The sequence below is a fragment of the Petaurus breviceps genome, unplaced genomic scaffold (genome assembly GCF_028583685.1).
Source record: "Petaurus breviceps papuanus isolate PSGF00001 unplaced genomic scaffold, PetGlider_PUasm1.0 90740, whole genome shotgun sequence".
NCBI lineage: Eukaryota > Metazoa > Chordata > Mammalia > Diprotodontia > Petauridae > Petaurus > Petaurus breviceps.
In genome coordinates, this window is record NW_027187330.1 from 9,655,825 (window position 1) to 9,673,009 (window position 17,185).

General features: G+C 38.0%; 1 protein-coding gene across 14 annotated transcripts in view; it reads right to left on the reverse strand.

Moving 5' to 3' along the window:
• The window catches only part of MYO9A (myosin IXA), a 324,456-nt gene that overhangs the window by 304,945 nt on the left and 2,326 nt on the right, over positions 1-17,185 (reverse strand). For 11 of the 14 annotated variants that reach the window (XR_011164264.1, XM_069067277.1, XM_069067276.1 and 8 more), the window contains exon 1: positions 16,658-17,091. The exons of 1 other annotated variant lie outside the window; for it this stretch is intronic. The gene's annotated coding sequence lies outside the window, so the exon portion shown is untranslated. Of the gene's footprint in view, positions 1-16,059; positions 16,355-16,657; positions 17,092-17,185 lie in introns of those variants that run through there. 2 more of the 14 variants (XM_069067273.1, XM_069067271.1) reach the window with 2 other exon arrangements.

Consider the following 17,185-nt stretch of genomic DNA (forward strand, 5'->3'; position numbering starts at 1 on the left):
TCCATAGTGGACATGATGAGTTTCAGATATCTACAGGATCATCCAGTTTGAGAAGCCAAACAGGCAGTTGTTGATGCAAAACTGAAGCTCTGGAGAAAGACTAAGTCTAGATATACAGATATGTGAGTCATCTGCATAGAGATAATTAAAACCATGGGAACTGATGAGGTCACTGAAAATGAGGAAATAGGAGTAAGAATACCTAGAGACTGACAACTTACACAAGTTGATGTGAGTACATGAATAAAACTAAATTGGTCAACAGGCTAGTTCAACAACCAGGATATAAAAAGGAGAAAATTATATCCAAGCATTTTTCATAATAAAGGACAAAGATATTTTTCAAAAAAAATTCCAACCCAAGAAATGCTCAATAAAAATTTAAAGTGTTAAGGTACACAGCATTAATAATTGTTTTTAGAACATTTATAGCTAAGTAAGAATAAAGTAGTAAATACTGTTCTGAAGTAGTTTCTTCAAAATATCTTCCTAATGAAGATTATAAAGTTGTTCAATTTGTCTTCTCTTGCATTTGGAAGTTTCAGTACAGCATGTAAGAAACAGCAGTTTTATTTTACAAAACGGATACTTTCTTGATTCTGTACATTACTCCCCTTCTTAAGACGATGATAAGAATATGCTGAGATGCTTCTGCCCCCAGCAATGGACATTGACTTTGTGATGCAGCTATACTTTCCACCTCTGCTCTAGATAACTTCCTAGGACTATAAACTACAGAGAAGGTGATGGCCTACATTGGTAAGGGGGATTTCCCTCACCTAAGAGAGCTCCCTGTACCAATGAAATCTTAGGTCCAATACCACTCCCTAGGCACCAATGTTTGAGAATGTATATAACCATACTTATTAAGCAAATCCATTAAACTAAACAGAGCAAAAGGATGAAATAACTTAGGATTTTTCTCTATAACTATAAACTTATGTGACTCAGGGGTTTTTTATGTAATCTTGGCATATTCTACTGGAAAAGAGAATCAAGAAAGAGATCAAAAGAATTCGACGATTCCTACACTATTTTAAGCTATTGCTTTTAAAATTCCCTAGTTCTTTATTTTTATCGGCTAAACTGAACTACTAATTTAAAGGAAGTAGTGCTGAATGCTTTAATTGACCCTGTTCCTTTCCTTCCCAAGAGTGTGTCTCTATAATTAGCCCATTCTAGCTCAGCCCAAGGAATAACATCAGAAGCAAGGCCTTTCTGAGCCACACCCTACTGGCCACAGCAACTGGCACATATTGTTTCTCCAGATTAGCACATAACTTCAGAATTAACCACTTCATAGCAGGGAAGGAGAAGGATGTTCACTGAGAGATACCACTACCACTGTCATAAAGCTAGGTTAAAAGTGATGGGCCAGTTAACATTTGTTGTATAACAATGGAATAGCTACAAAATAAACTAAACCACAATCACTACCTGGTTCACTCCTCAATTAAATCTGGTAAAACAGCCAGAAACAGGAAATAACAACAAGGAATGGCTAACATCACATGGGAGAAATATAAGAGAGGCAAAATTTTAAACTATGTAACAATGAACTAATGAGATCCACAGCAATCCAGAAAGAATAAATTTTTAAAATGTGTCCGAGAGGTGGCAGATGAATACTATGCCTTAACAGTAAGGTTCAAGCCACAGAATATATACTATGATAAATGCAGTAATCAGGGACAAATATATCAGACTGATTTCTAGAAGCATGGGATGGGATGAGGCTGCTCTCAGGCAACTGAATAAAATATCCATAGAATTCATGGGCAAAGAGAGCTTAAGGAAACCTTACAGATCACCTAATTTGGGGGGTTGTACCACAGCTACAAATTTATCAGGCCCCTTTTCTCAGAATCATGTTTTTAAATGCAGAAAATAAAATTCAAAGCTTTTATTGATTTCCTTCATTTTTCTTATACCTCATGAACCCAACCCCTTTCTCTTCACCTTTCCCTCAAACCAGTGCCTTTCAAAGCAGGATGCACAACACATTAGAATGTGAAAAAAAAATATTACAACTTTTATAAGTTGTACTAATATTTATTAACACAAAAACTAATATTAGCACACTCACTCCAACTGTCACATATCATATTGTTATGAAAAGTCTTTTGAGAAGAGTAGTTTCTAAAACATGGTGAGATTGACAGTGGCTCCCCCACTTATTCATTCAAAAGAAGACTGAAATAAATGAATGTGGTTAAATGGATTTGTTGTTCATTGATCTGGTTTTAACAAACTAACCCTCAAAAAATGGAACTTCAAATCAAGGATTGAAAGTAATACATTATTAATAATACAAACAAAAGCAAACAACAATAATAAAAGGGCAGAGAAGACATTTCTACCTCTACTATGACAAGCTACAATACAATAACAATCTAATTAGATGTGATAAGAAGTCAACCACAAATGTTTGAAATTATCAAGATTAAGATGTCGTATGATTGAAAATCATGGAATATTACAATCACTGAAGGGTTGAAATTGTACATCACATGGTAGGCGAAAATAAGATACATGATATTACTCCAATGAATTGTGCAGACAAAACCAGGTTAACAGATCATTCAAAAAAGGCCAGAAAAGTAAGTGGGCTGGCTAAATAGAAATATGGGCAGTCCACACACTATTGCATTACTACTCATCCAAAGTGAAGACGACATCTAGAGTAAAGTCACCTTGGGTGGATTTCTTTTGGAGAAAATACAAGGAGATATAGGCAAGGGTCACCCAGGATAGAAAAACACAGATGGCTTGCAATCTGCAACAATGGAAAGAGTACCCACACTTGTGAGATTAAGGATCTACTGAAATTTTGAAGTAACAGATTCAATAACAAAATGAAGCAGAAGAGCAAAAAGGACTACATAATTTCTTGCTTAGAATGCTGAATGAATATTGCTACCACTAAAAGAAATGGGATCATCCAAGAGAAAAGACTAGTTCAGTTTGGGCTATACTGAGTCTGAGGTAGAAAAGAATAGGTATGAAGAAAAGATCACTGGATTTGGCACAAGGTAGGTCACTAAACAGCTTCAAGAGAGTTCTTTTACAGATGATTAAGAAAAAAAGTATGAAAGGTAATTTTTTGGTGGGGAAAAAGTTGAATATAAGCTCCTGAGGGCAGGAATTTTAATTGTCCAAATCCCTAGCCCTGAACATAGGTACTTATAGATAAATAATGTTTGCTACTGAATTTAACCAACAGTATAGACTGCATATTTAGGGAGGGCCTAGCAGTGAAAAAACTAAGAAATTAGAGATTTGATCTCTGACTTGGGTTTGTTGAAGGCAGTTACAGATTCCAATGTACAACAAAAACTCAAGATTACCTTAAGTAGGTTGTGTCAGATTCATTATCAGAGTAAACAATCAGAAATGCAAAGGCAATGATATCTTGTGGAACCTAAAAATCTTTGGAAGTTTATAATCGTCCCTAAGATTCTCCCCTACAAATCAATCTCAACCTTCAGGAAGTTCACCATCATCTGCTGATCTACTCGGCATCCTAAGGAATTCAATTTTAGTCCTTTATAACTGGCTCTAATCTAACTTAATGAAAAACCAGTGATGGCTCTTTCCCTAAACAATGGATATTCTGAGTTGAATCCAAGATTAGGATGATTTTGTCCAAAAGGGGTACTAATCCTATAAAAACATGATTCATAAGGCATTAGCATAAAGCAGAAACATTACATAGCCTTAATAACACATCTAGGCACTCATTATAATATGTTAATCCATTAATATTTTTCTGTACTCACCTTTTTAAATTGGTATGCTCCTTTTTCATTTGAAAGTTAGGGCTAACTTTTACACTTAAATCTTTTGTCTTATACCACAGCAGAAGTCCTCAAGTTTTTGTGTGGGTTATAACTATTGACATTTACTTTATTAGAAATTAAAACTGACAAAATTTTATCATATTAATTTATTATTTTAAAATAATAAACCTATTATGATAAATCACAAATATTTACGAAAAATTATTTTCCAAAAAACAGAAAAATTTAGTGAGAAACATCATTTTTCCTATTCTCCTTAATGTCTAACTTAATTGAAGACAGCTGGAATCTCATCTGCTTCTACAATTAGTCTGCTGTGATATGTTGTTTTACTTGAAGTATAGAAAGCAGCTAGGTGGTGCAGTGGATAAAGCAATAGGCATGCAGTCAAGAAGAACTGAATTCAAATCTACCCTCAGACAATTGCTAGCTATGTGACTCTGGGTAAATCTTTAATCCTGTTTGCCTCAGTTTCCTCATCTGTAAAATGAGCTGGAGAAAGAAATCACAAACCACTCTAGTATTCTTACTAAGAAAACCCCAAATAGGGTAATGAAGAATCGGGCATGACTGAAAGGACTGAACAACAATAAAATAGGAAGAAAATCGTGCTTCACCCAGGTATGTAGTTGGAAAAGGGAAGAGTATTTTAATAGGTAAATAACATCTTAGTATTATTGTGAAAAAAGTTTTGACCTCCTGAAACTCCTAAAGGGTCTCAGGGATCCCTGGAAGTCTCCAGATTGCACTCTGATAACCACTGTATTAATGGAAGACTGGAATCCCCATGACAGGATGTCTTCTATTATTTATCTAGTTCTTTTGTGATGCCTGTTTATATATAAATTCATTATTATATAGGCCACAGTATTTATTACACCATATAATCACTGGGCTAGTGACTGAAATAAACTACTAGTATATATAGTCTGTGGTCCCCAAACTAAATTATTTTATATCTTCAGGACAATACATTAAAGCTTTCAAGAACTAATAATGGATGATATGGGTAGCTCTTTGCCATGTACAATGAAGCTGTCTTATGTTTTCAAAAATGTGAGTAGCACAATTAAAGAGGTTGGGAAAGGCAGACATCAATGTGTCAAATGTCATGGAAAGTTGTCTGGAACAAGTGAGACTAGGCTTTGGCAAATAGGTAGAAATAGAATGTTAAAAAAAAAAAAAAACTGTATTCCAGGCAAGAATTGTAAGCAAGGTTCAGAGGCAGGCATTAAGCATGTAGTAGTCAAGATATTTTCTTACATTAGTACATCTAAGAGGAGGTACTTAAATATATGCTTTTTAATCTATTGAGTAGAAAACACAGAGTAAAAAAGAGTAAATAAAATTCTAAACGAAATTTTCCCACTCAACCTTATGATAAAGTAAAGGGAAGTTTACCATTCACTCATTCAGCATACATCCATTGGGAGCCTAGTGTGTGAAAAGGCCCTATCCTATGTTAAGAAATGAGGAAAGCACAAAAATAAACCAGAGAGTTCACAATCTAATTCTAACATAATGGAGAAAAGATGCAGACATAAATAGCACATACTGTAGTATTACAATTGAGAAGCACATAGCATAATGGATATGGAGCTGGTTTTCCATCAATCAATAAGCAATTATCAAGTGTTTATCATGTACTAGGGTCCTAAGCTAAGCACAGAAGATACAAAAACAAAATTTGTAATAGTCCCTCCATGCCATTAAGAATTTACATCCAAAGGTAAAGAAGGGAGAAAAACAACACATTTAAAGTATGTGAATACAGGATATAGACAAATAAATACAAAATTATGGAGGTTAGTAGGATACCACTAATTGGCATGAAAGCAGGAAAGCTCTTGTTAAGGACTTGAACTGAGCCCTAAAAGTAGCTAGGGACTGTAAGAGGCAGAGATAAACAGAGAGAACATTCCAAATATGGGTGACAGCAGTTCAAAAGAATTGAGGTAAAAGATGCACTGTCATATATAGAGAACAAAGACAGTGCGGTTAGAACAAAGAGTTGGCATGAAAGAAGAATGCGTAATCAGCAAGTAGATATACGTTAAAATCTGAAAGGTACAGTGACAAATAGCCATTGAAGCTTCTTGAGCAGGAGAATGACATGACCTATGAATTAGGAATACTGATGGAATGCAGAAGGAAAACAGATCAGTTAAGAGGCCACTGTAATAATGCTGGAGAGGCCCTAAACTGGAGTGGAATAGTGGCCTTGTAAGTGGACAGAGGGGACAAATGCAAGAGATGTAGATGAGGTAGGACCAATAAGATCTGACAGTAGATATAGGAGAGGGGGAAAGAGTGAGACTGAAAGGACAAGTATGATTACAAAGTTATGAACTGGGTTGACTGGGAGAAGGTCAATATCCTCAAAAAAAATAGGAAAGGTAGGAGGGGTGAGTTTAGAAGGAAAAATTAGTCTAATTTCAGATACATTTTGAGCTGCCTGTGGAACATGAAGGTAAAAATATCTAGGAAGGCCCTGGAGATGGAGGAATAAAGAGCAAGGAGATTGATGGCTATGTAGCACTAGATATGAAAATTTGAGCATTATCTGCACAATGATAACAGTTTTATCTATGGGAGCTGATGAAATGACAAACAAGTATAGAGTGAGAAAAAGAAAGGACCAGGTCAAGAGTTCTGGGGTGCAGTCATGCATAGGGGGCTGAATTCCTATCCAAGTGCTATGCTATTATGACAGTGGAAGCTCATTATATCTAGCCATTCCTGGCCTCATGCCTCTATCAAATTTCACCCTAGCCATCTTCCTACCATGCTGTCCTTCATCTGCTACTACTACTGGAATATCAACCACAAAGAGAGATTGCCACTGGTAAGAAGAGACAAGCTCATCCTCCAAAAGTAGAGCAAAGGAAGACATTGGGGGAGAATTCTGAGGTGATTTCATATGTGAAACTGGAAAGGAGGAGTGCTTTGTGGATGGTGTCATTTTCTTCAGTGAGGTCTTCATATTTTTTTTTTCATAAGGTGAGAACTGATTAAAGAGAGAAGAAGGATGATGTGACTAGAGGGGTAACAAAAGAATCTGCAAAAGGAGCTACAGGGATTGTGATACTTTAAGAAAGAGTAAAAGGACTGGAATGCAAAGGAGCAAGGACCACTTGAGTTCATATAACAAATTTGCAACAGACCTAATCAATGTCATTGTGTGACTTTCTGTAGTGGTATTCTGTACCAGGAACAGAGAAAAATGGTGGGAACATTGCAGGGTCAGGATTTGGAAAAGGATGAACACAAATACCAATGCTACATAAATTCATTTCAAAAGGTGAGGAAGAAAACATTTTTTCAAACTCATTTTATAAGACAAATATAGTACTAATGGACTACCTAAACCAGAAAAGGAGAAAAGCAAAGAAAGAAATATAAACCACCAACACTAATGATTATTGTTGTAAAAATTGTAAATAAAAATCTAATAAAAAGATTAGAAGGTTTCAAAAATGATTGACTATGACCACAATATATTTATACCAGAGATAAAGGAATGGATCAACATTATGAATCAATAAAACCACTTAAGTATTTACTATGTGCCAAGCACTATGCTAAGCACTGGAGATATAGAAAGAAAGGAAGGAAAAGAAAGAAAACTGTTCCTTCCCTCAAAAACTTTGCATTATTTTTGTATCTTAGTATTTTTACTTTTCAGGAAACAATTTTTAAAATTAATTTGTCCTCACTACTCTTCCCTCTCCCAAATTAGCAATTTCTTTTTAAACTGGGAATAATAAATCTCTCAATATATAGCTTTATAGTCCAGCAAAATACATTCACTTCCCACATTAAGCCACTGAAAATACATGTCCTATTTGCCTTTAAAGTTCATTTCTATCAGGTGAATGCTATGTTTGATCTTGATTCTTTCGGTTTATCACTGCACTGATCAGTGGTTCTAAATTGTTTCAAAGCTGTTTTTCACTATAATGTTATTGTATAAACTGTTCTCATAGTTCTTCTTCACTGCATCAGTTCATTAAGGCAGAAGCTTACATTCTAAAGAGGGAGATAACACTCATACAAGAGAAGTTTCAAGGAAAGGGAACCACGGTATGGCAAGTCACAAAGGTGGTAAGTAGAACAATAAGGCGGTCAGATGTAACCTGGCCTTTCCAGAGACAAGAGTAGATTTCCTTTGTTTGCAGTTCTCAGAACTAAGAAAGGTAGGTGAGGGGAGAGAAGGTATGTGAAAACAAGGCAAAAAAAAAAAATGGCAGAGGTAGTAGAGGAGAAAAGCAAGATGAGGATTCATGGTCCAGGAAGGCAGAACCAAGTGGCTTAGCTCTTTCCAGGTGTGGTCTCCAGCCACCAGCTTTAAAGGTTGGAATAGCAGCAGCAGCAAGGCATGAAATAGCCAGAGTGAAGACAATTTTTAAACTACCACATGCCACATTGATTTTATCAGCTGCTGCAAAAGAATCTGACAGAGAGTATCATTAACTTATTCTGAAAATACAAAGGCATAATATAGGCACAGCATGGCCATTTTTAATATGATAAAAAGTATGCATTTAAAAGCAACAGCTATCAATGATGTGCAATGAGAAAATACTTTTTTAAATTTCAGAATAAATACGGAGACTGGTCTCCTTTCCCCTATTTTGACAACTTTTCTAGAATTCCAAGTAACAACTATAAGCAAAGAAAAGTAAAGACATAAAAATTTGCAAAGGACAGTTAATTTGCAGATAACATGATGTTTAGAAACTCCTGAAGAATCAGTAAAAAAAAAAAAATGAAACTGACAGCTTCAGCAAAAATAGCAATAGAGGCAGCTAGGTGGCACAGTGTGAATAGACCACTGGTCCTGGAGTCAGGAGGACCTGAATTCAAATCTGACCTCAGACACTTAACACACAAAAAACTAGCCATGTGACCTTGGACAAATCACTTAACCCCAATTGCCCTCCAAAAAGCAAAAAAAAAAAATCAATATACAAAACAAATAAACAAAAAAAATTAGAATTCCTGTATAGAGCAACAAGAAAATAACATGAGAAAATACCTCATGTTATTAGGGAAATCATACTCAAAATGACTATAAAAGCATAAAATATTTGGGAGTCAACAATCTACAAAAACACAAGACATAAAAACAATTATAAAATAATCTTTAAAGAAATGACAAAGAATTGGAGTCATAATTACTGCTTGTGTTTGGGTCATATAAACATAAAAATGATCACAGGTTCATAGATTTAGAGCTATAAGAGACGATGACCTAGAAGTCATCAAATTCAATCTCTTTGTTTTTTACAAATGAGGAAAACAAGGCCTTAAGAGCTACAAAGTAACTTTCCCAGAGTCCCATAGCTAATAAAGCATCAAACCAGGAATTTAAACCCAGACTCCAAGTCCCAGTGACACTGCCTCTGACAATACTATCTAATTTATAGAATTTGTGCTGCACCAAACAAATTATGAAGGAATTATTTTACAGAAGTACACAAAATAACAACAAAATTCATCTGAAGAAACTGAAATCTCAAGGAGAAGCGTGGGGAAAAAAAGAAAAAAAATGAGAAATAGCACTTTCAGAGTTCAAATGATATTATAAAGCAGTAATCATCAAAATTATTTAGTACTGGTTAAAAAAAAGTACATCAGTGAAACAGAACAGATAAGCAATCAATTAGCACTGCTATTTATCAGGGACTATGCTAATAAGCACTGAAGAATGTAGAGACAAAAGTGAAACAATTCCTACCTCAATCATTGGCAAGCTGGACAGAAAAAAGGAGTTCTGAGCTCAGACCCCCTGAACAGCGTATATAAACATGAAAGGAAGGTGCTGTGAAAAGTTGGGGGGGAGGGAGGGAGGTGTCCTGGAACAACAGCAAAGAAAGATAGAATTTACACAGGGCAAGATTTCAACAATCTGATTATTTGCAGGAGGATATTCCAGGCAAGGTAAATTACCTTAGCCTGATACCTTTAAGAACTGGAATACAGAGGGGGTCAAAGTAGTGAAGTGGAAAAAGGCCCTGACTGACATCTACTAACCACTGGACAAAGGAGGCAAGTCCCTTCACCTTGGAGACTCAATTTATTCTTGTGTAGACTGAGAATGATATTTGTACAAGATTATTAATGATATTGTACAAGATTAGGAGGAAAGCACCTTGTAAATCACAAAGAAAGATATAAATCAAATCAATATGAGTTATATTACTATGACTGTGAAAAGTTCTAACACAACCTTTGTTTCTATAGCGGTAGCCACAAAAGCCTGCACCACACACATTGTCATTGAACTAAAGCAGGAGACAGCCAAGGCAATACTTATGTCTCTTCCTACCCCAACTGGATCTCTGGCCATCAAACCATGCTTCTCTGCTTTTACTCAACGCTCAGTATTCCATCCAGCCTCACCAGGAACCCCAATTCTAACTTCTGCTTTGCCCTTACCCTTAGAATTAAGAGTAGTTAAAAAAAAATCACCCTACTATTTCTGTATTAGCACTAACAGATATGCACCTCTGGTTCTGACTTTTTGCTTGTCATCATGTGCCATACTTCCTGGCCTGGCCCAGCTCTCAATCTGGGTCTCCTTTGTCCTACTACCACCCATGACCTAAGCTGACACACAGTAAATGTAAAACTCTATAGCTTAAACAAGAAGAAAGTGTTTACTTAAAATGGTAAATATTACTGCTTAATGACAATTTGTGGGTCTTTAAGTTTACATTTCTTACTGGTGATGAGAATGTATCCTTCAATGATTAAAAAGAGTCATCAGGCTTTTAGGAAAAAATTGTGTCCAATAAAGCAAAACCACAACAAACATAGTAAATACAATAATCTAAATATGACTAAAAACTGAAATTTCTTTGCAACCACAAATGTGATATATGAACTTTTAAAATAAAATAAATGGAGTTTGTGATAAAGACCAAGCTAGGGAGGGGGGAAAAGGGGAGAAAATATCCAAAGAATTTAAGTTAACAATATTTAAAACTCACATATGTAATAAAGTTTTAAAAAGCAAAAATTTAAGTAGTCAGCATAAAACAAAATTTAAGCAGTGTGTTGTTCATTTTTACTCATGAAAGCATGTTCTTAAGCATTTGTAAACAACTGCATGCAAGTCACCTAAATGATTTCTCCAATGTTTTACTTCCATCTAGAACTGTAATTGATGGATGAAATTAAGTCTTAAATAATTTGAAACAGCAAGCAATACAATTTGTCAGTGAATGATTCACAGAAGTATGTCATTAGAAAACAGGGCATAAGACCACATACTACATGTCAAAATAGACTGTACCATGGTCTCAATAACAGAAAGAATTCGGAACTTTTAATGATATCTTTCACCTGGAGATGCACATAAGAACAGTTGAAACACTTCATACCTTATGATTTACTTCGTTTTGGGAGCAAATTTTTACTTTTCCAAGAAGTCACCCAATGTATACTTTTGCCCCTTGCTCCCCCAGAACTACTCCCATTTCTACAGTATTTTAAGGTCTAAGGTATTTTCCTACCCTTATGAAGCTACTATAGGCATTAAAAGTACTATTACCTTTATTTTACAGATGAGAAAATTAAGAGGTCAGATGAGTGTGTGCTCCAACAAAGATTAAACTCAGGTTAACTGACTCCAGAGCTGACTGGTCTAGTCTTTCCATTCACAACTCTATGCTGCCGAATTATTCAAAATAAGTGGCTTAGTCAAGTCAATATGTATTTCTTGAACACCTACTACAATAGGATAAGTACTATACTAAATAATGGGGATACAAAAAAGGGCAAAAACATCCCCTACTCTCAATGAGTTCCTAGTCTAATGGGAGTAGGGTAGGGGTACAACATAAAAACAACTATGGACAAACAAGATAATAGACAGGTTAAATTGAAGATAATTACACAAGGTACCAACATTATGGAGGGACCAGAATAAACTTTTTATGGGCCAGATTTTATCATAGACTTGAAAAAAGCTAAGAAAGCCAGGAAGCAGAGACAAGGAGGGAGAAAATTCCTGTTTTAAGGAGCAGCCAAGCACATCCTAAACAGTTAGCAACAGTAGATGCCATGTTTATTTCTGAAGACGTCGGGCTGTCAACATCTTTAGAGTCACAAAAAAGATAATGTTAAAGAGAAAAACACAACTAAAGATCATTACATTTGTAATAAAAGAGGAGCATTTCAGAAAACCAGCTGTCTGTGATTCAAGACAGCTAACTGGTTCTTCACTGTACATGTAACATTGCTCTGCAGCTGCCCGTTGGATGACCCCACTGCCAAAATATGCTGGGATCATAATTCACATTTAAGACCTAGAGGCAAAACATTTTCTTTAAAGTGCTTTAGATGATTAAGAACTCTACCTTTTCCAAGCACTCAAAACCTGAGGGATAAGCACTGAACCTGGGATTTCATTAGTATAAGGAACTCCTAAAAGAGAAAATCCCACTTATCAATATAGGTCAGCACCTTCTCTGCAACTTAAAGAGTGTGAGAGAACTGCTTAGAGCCCCAAGAAGTTAATGACTTTCCCAGGGTGCCACAGCTAGTATCAGAGGTGGGTGGGACTTGAGCCTAGATCTTCCTGGCTCCAGGGGCCAGCTTTCTTTCCATATGTAATACTACATCTCATTCAAAATGTGCTATTTTCAGCAAATTTATTTTTATATGCCATTCGGAAAAATGATTTGATGTTATCGTAACTGTAAAGTTGAAAAGACAAAATACAAAATAAAGCATTCATACAATTGAAATAAAGCACATAACAAAACCTTAAAATTCCTGATTCTGCTCATGTCTATTAAGAGGCCCTTTAGAGTTGTGGCAGTGTCAAAAGAAGGGAAAGGGTGTATTGGAGAGATGTTGCAAAGGTGAAATCAACAGGCCTCAGTAACAGCTTGGATAGAGGGGTAAGAGAGACTGAGAATCCAGTATGACTCCTAGGTTGTGAGCCTGGAACTGGGAAGATGGTGCTGCTCTCTACAGTAACATGGAAGTTAGGAGGTGGGAAAGATTCAGAGGGAAAGAACGAATTCCATTTTGGACACACTGAGTTTAAGATGTCTACTGTATATCAAGTTAGAGATAGCAGGTTTTTTGGAGGGCAATTGGGGGTAAGTGACTTGCCCAAGTTTACACAGCTAATTTTTGTGTTAAGTGTCTCAGTCCGGATTTGAACTCAGGTCCTCCTGACTCTAGGGCCGGTGCTCTATTCACTTCACCACCTAGTCGCCCCTAGTTAGAGATATCTGAAAAGTAGTTGGAAACTTGAAATTGGGGGTTGGCAGAGTTTGGGGCAGGTTAGAAAGATCTGAGAATTATTAGCATATAGATGGTAATTAAATCCATGGGAGCTGATGAAATCACCAAGTGAATGATATAGAAGGGAAAGAGAAGAGGGCCCAGGACAGAACTTTGAGAGACATCAAGGTAGAGGATGTGATCTGGAGAGGATTCAGCAAAGGCAATGGATGGGTAGGACAGTAAGGAAGAGAAACAGGAGAGTTTCTGTGTCCTGAAAACCAGAGAGAACAAAGTATCAAGAAGAAGACTATGATACTACTAAATGTCAAAGACTGAAGAGAGGTCAAGGAGAATGAGGACTGAGAAAAGGCCATTGTCTTAACTAGATACCACAGAGCTATGCAACTGATTTTCTGCTATCAGTCAAATGTCATTCAATGATATCTTCAGGTCAAAGATTGGAGCCTAAAAACTGAAAGTCAAATTCTCCTCTCCCTAGGAAATATGTTTAACTGTACGAATTAGCTTGTTTTAAAACAAAGGTTTTCATTTTCAGCCCCTTATGTTGCTGTTGTCAGTCTTTATTCCTATGGAACCAAATGTCCCTCCCTTTATTTAACTCCTCAGAAATAAGTGCTCACAGACACATGACAGTATTAATGTGGTGCTTTTAGAATTATTTTTAACTGTTCATCTTAAAGGCTAAAGAGTACACAAATTGTATTCAAAATTTATGAAATCCCTCTCAAATGTATTATCAGAGACTGAACAGATTCTAAAAGGAAGAAAAATGTTATAGGAAGACTTTGTATTACTAATTTCTACCAGATCACTCACTTTAAGAAAAAATATGAAAGACCTAGACAATCACTCCCCTTTATCAAGGACTAAATAATACTGTCAACGTATTTTTTGTTATTCATCAGTCAAAATGTATAAACATGCTGTATAATTGTAAAGTGCTTCAAAATGCAATTTACTAGATTAAATATCTCCTACAATGGTGTTTACACACACACACACACACACATACACACACGGAAGAATGTGTGAAAGAAGCTGTGGCAAAGGGAGAAAACTGCCAAGGTCCCTACAAGCTAAATATTCCAAGTTTTCAATGAACAAATCAACATTTCTTTTGGTACGAAGAAAAGCCCTGTCATATAAATGATATCAGACAGGACGAAAAGAGGAAAACAGAAGGAAATCAATCTGTTTCTAGTATTAGTTCAGACTTCCTCAGTTAACACTACAAAATCATAAACAAAAATGTAAAGTATCAATTGTTGATTTTCCAAATAAAAAGTTATCTCTATTTTAAAAATTAATTTCATACAATGTTGGCAAGTTTTCAAAACATTTTTTCTAAACTGACCTTTCTATTTATTGTCTTGCTAGTGCTAGTTCAATTTACTCAAATTTACGTAGGTATGCATGTAGATATGCATATATATACATATATGTATTATGTATATGGAGAGAGGGGGAGAAAGAGAAAGAAAGAGAAAAAGAGAGAGAGAGCAAATGAGCCAGAAAGAGAGATCTCTCTAATATAGTACAGATATCTTTGATGTGGATAGTTCCTAAAATATTTCAGATAACCACCCAGCCACACCTACCTATCTGGTGTGAATTCTTGTCCTTTGAAATAAGTTTTACAAAAAGGACCCATCCAATAGACTAGGAGGCCTTCTTTGCCTAATCTTGATGGAATAAGGATCTCTTTGGAGCACATGGGCAGTACAACTGTTATCTTTCCATCTTATCATAAGGCCAATACATTTTATATTTCTTAATCATACATTTCATTGATGACATCAACGTTCAATCTAATATCAATAAAAAGAACTACTCAAAAATCACAACTTGTAAAATTTATATATAAATGTCAAAGAGCCAAAATTACCTTTTGGACACAATCTGTAATTTACAAGCCTCAGATGACTATCAAATATTAGATAACTCTAAAGAGAAAGGAAAGCATTAGCTACAGCTGAATATCAAAGATAAGAGTAGCAAGACACTATAAAGAATGCATAATTTAAACAATACATGACAATTTTAAAGACTGCATTTTCACTTCATGACAAGCTGCACTGGAATTTTTCTCTTCCCCAGATGAAAAATCTAGAAAGATTAGAGCAGCAACAGCACAGTCTTTTTTTTCACCTGAGACCATCAATGAAAAATAACTTGGACGATAGACTTTTCAAATTCCATTTCCTTAGAAATGTTCAATATATTTATTTTAAAGGCTAATGTGTTACACAGGAAAAGCTATCAAGAAAGCAGAATATGCCTATTTTACTGTTAATGCTAAAATATTAATTCTACACCAAATCGTGCGGCAACATGGAGCAGAATTAAAGCTAAAAAAGACCCTTGATGTCATCCAGTCCAGCTGTCACACAGGCTGGTAGTACAGCAATTCAGTGATTAATTTCAAATTCTCTCTAAATTACATCACATTCTTGAGTTTCTAAACTATAACATCAGGAAAATGTTTTCATGATACAACCACTACTGAAAAAAAGCAAACATATAACTGTCAATAAACTTGAAATAAAAGCTTGCCATTTTACTCTGCCTAACTATATAACACAAAATACCTTATAAACAGAAGGAAAGTATTTTTATTTCCTCCTACCGTACAACGGTACTTAAGTTCTCCCAGATGGATGAGTTAATGCTTCCAAGAGAACTGTCTTGAAAAGTAAATTCTAAACTGGGCCATTGGGTATAAATGCATTATTACTCTCTTGAAAGTTCAAACATTCTTAATCAACAAAGCTTCAGGAAAAGGGAGCATTTTCTGGGGAGGAATGGCTTTACAAGCAGCCAGATTTGTTACTAATGACATCAGTGCAGCATTTTGCACTTGCTCCTCTAAGATAAATAAGACAGCACGAAGGAGCTGCAGTGGCCCCCCAAATCGACTACTATTTTAACTTTAAATATTAGGAACTCGGACACAGCTACGACACTCATTTTTCAAAGCATCCAAAAGTGATACCTAAAGCGCCCTCAGGAAAACCGCAGCATCCATCCCACAAGGACGCCGCTTAATAAATAAATAAATAGATAGATAGAGGATGCCCCACGTGCCAAGGCAGCTCCGCGGCAAACCCTTCCCCGCAGCAGGTGAATCCGTGCCGATACATCTTGGTGATATCAGGGGCTGCCTGCTCCGGGGGCCGAGGCCACTTGCCCAGCCGGCCCGGGCCGCCACGGTCCCCTTGGACCCTGAGCTGTCACGCCGACGATCAGAGTGGGATGGGGCGGGGGCCGCCGGGTGACCTTGGAAGAGCCCGCCCCGAGCCCAGGGGGCGAGGCCGGCGCGCCCAAGCTCGCTGGCGAGCCGCAGCCCCCTCCCCGCCCGCAGCTCGGGGCGGCCCAGCTCTAGCCCTGCCTCGGCCTCCCCGAGCGGCCCAGACACGCCCCCTCCCGGAGCCCCCGCGACTTCCGAGGCCGGACCCAACGGTCTCAACGGCCGGCCGGGACCGGGCGGCCGGGCGGGGGCGGCCCGCCGCCGGGGCGGGGCGCGGGCCGAGCAACCCCGCCGCGGAGAGGAGAGAAGACGTGGGCAGACTGGCCCCGCGGGCGGCTCTCACCTCGGAGTCGTCGCAGGGTCCGCCGCCTCCGCCTCTTCGGCGGGAGCCCCCAGCCCAGGACGGGCGAGGCCTCCAGGAGCGCCCCTGGGCCGGGGCCGGAGCGGTGGGGCTCGGGCTCGGGGAAGGATGAAACCTAAGGGTCTGGCCGCTGCGCATCCCCTGCGTCCGCCGCCCTGTCAGCCCGACTCCACCCTCGCCGGGTTCATCCCCGCCGCGACGATCTCCGCACCCCTAGCTCCCGCCTCTGCCGCCGCCGCCGCCGCTCCTCGGCTCCCTGACTCCGGCGCCGACAACCGCCCCGCTGCCTTCTCTACGCGGTCCCCAACTCTCGGTTCAGTCCGCGCCCCCGCCTCCTCGCTAGCCGGTCACCGCGCGCACGCGCGCCTCCTCTCCTCGGCCCCTCCCTTAGGGGCTCCGCGACAGGCACGCGCACCCCTCCCACGCCCCTTTTCGCCAGTCTCCTAGACTCCCCGAACACGCCCTGCCCTCTCCCAGTCTCCGAATGGCGCGCTTGCGTGGGACACTCCC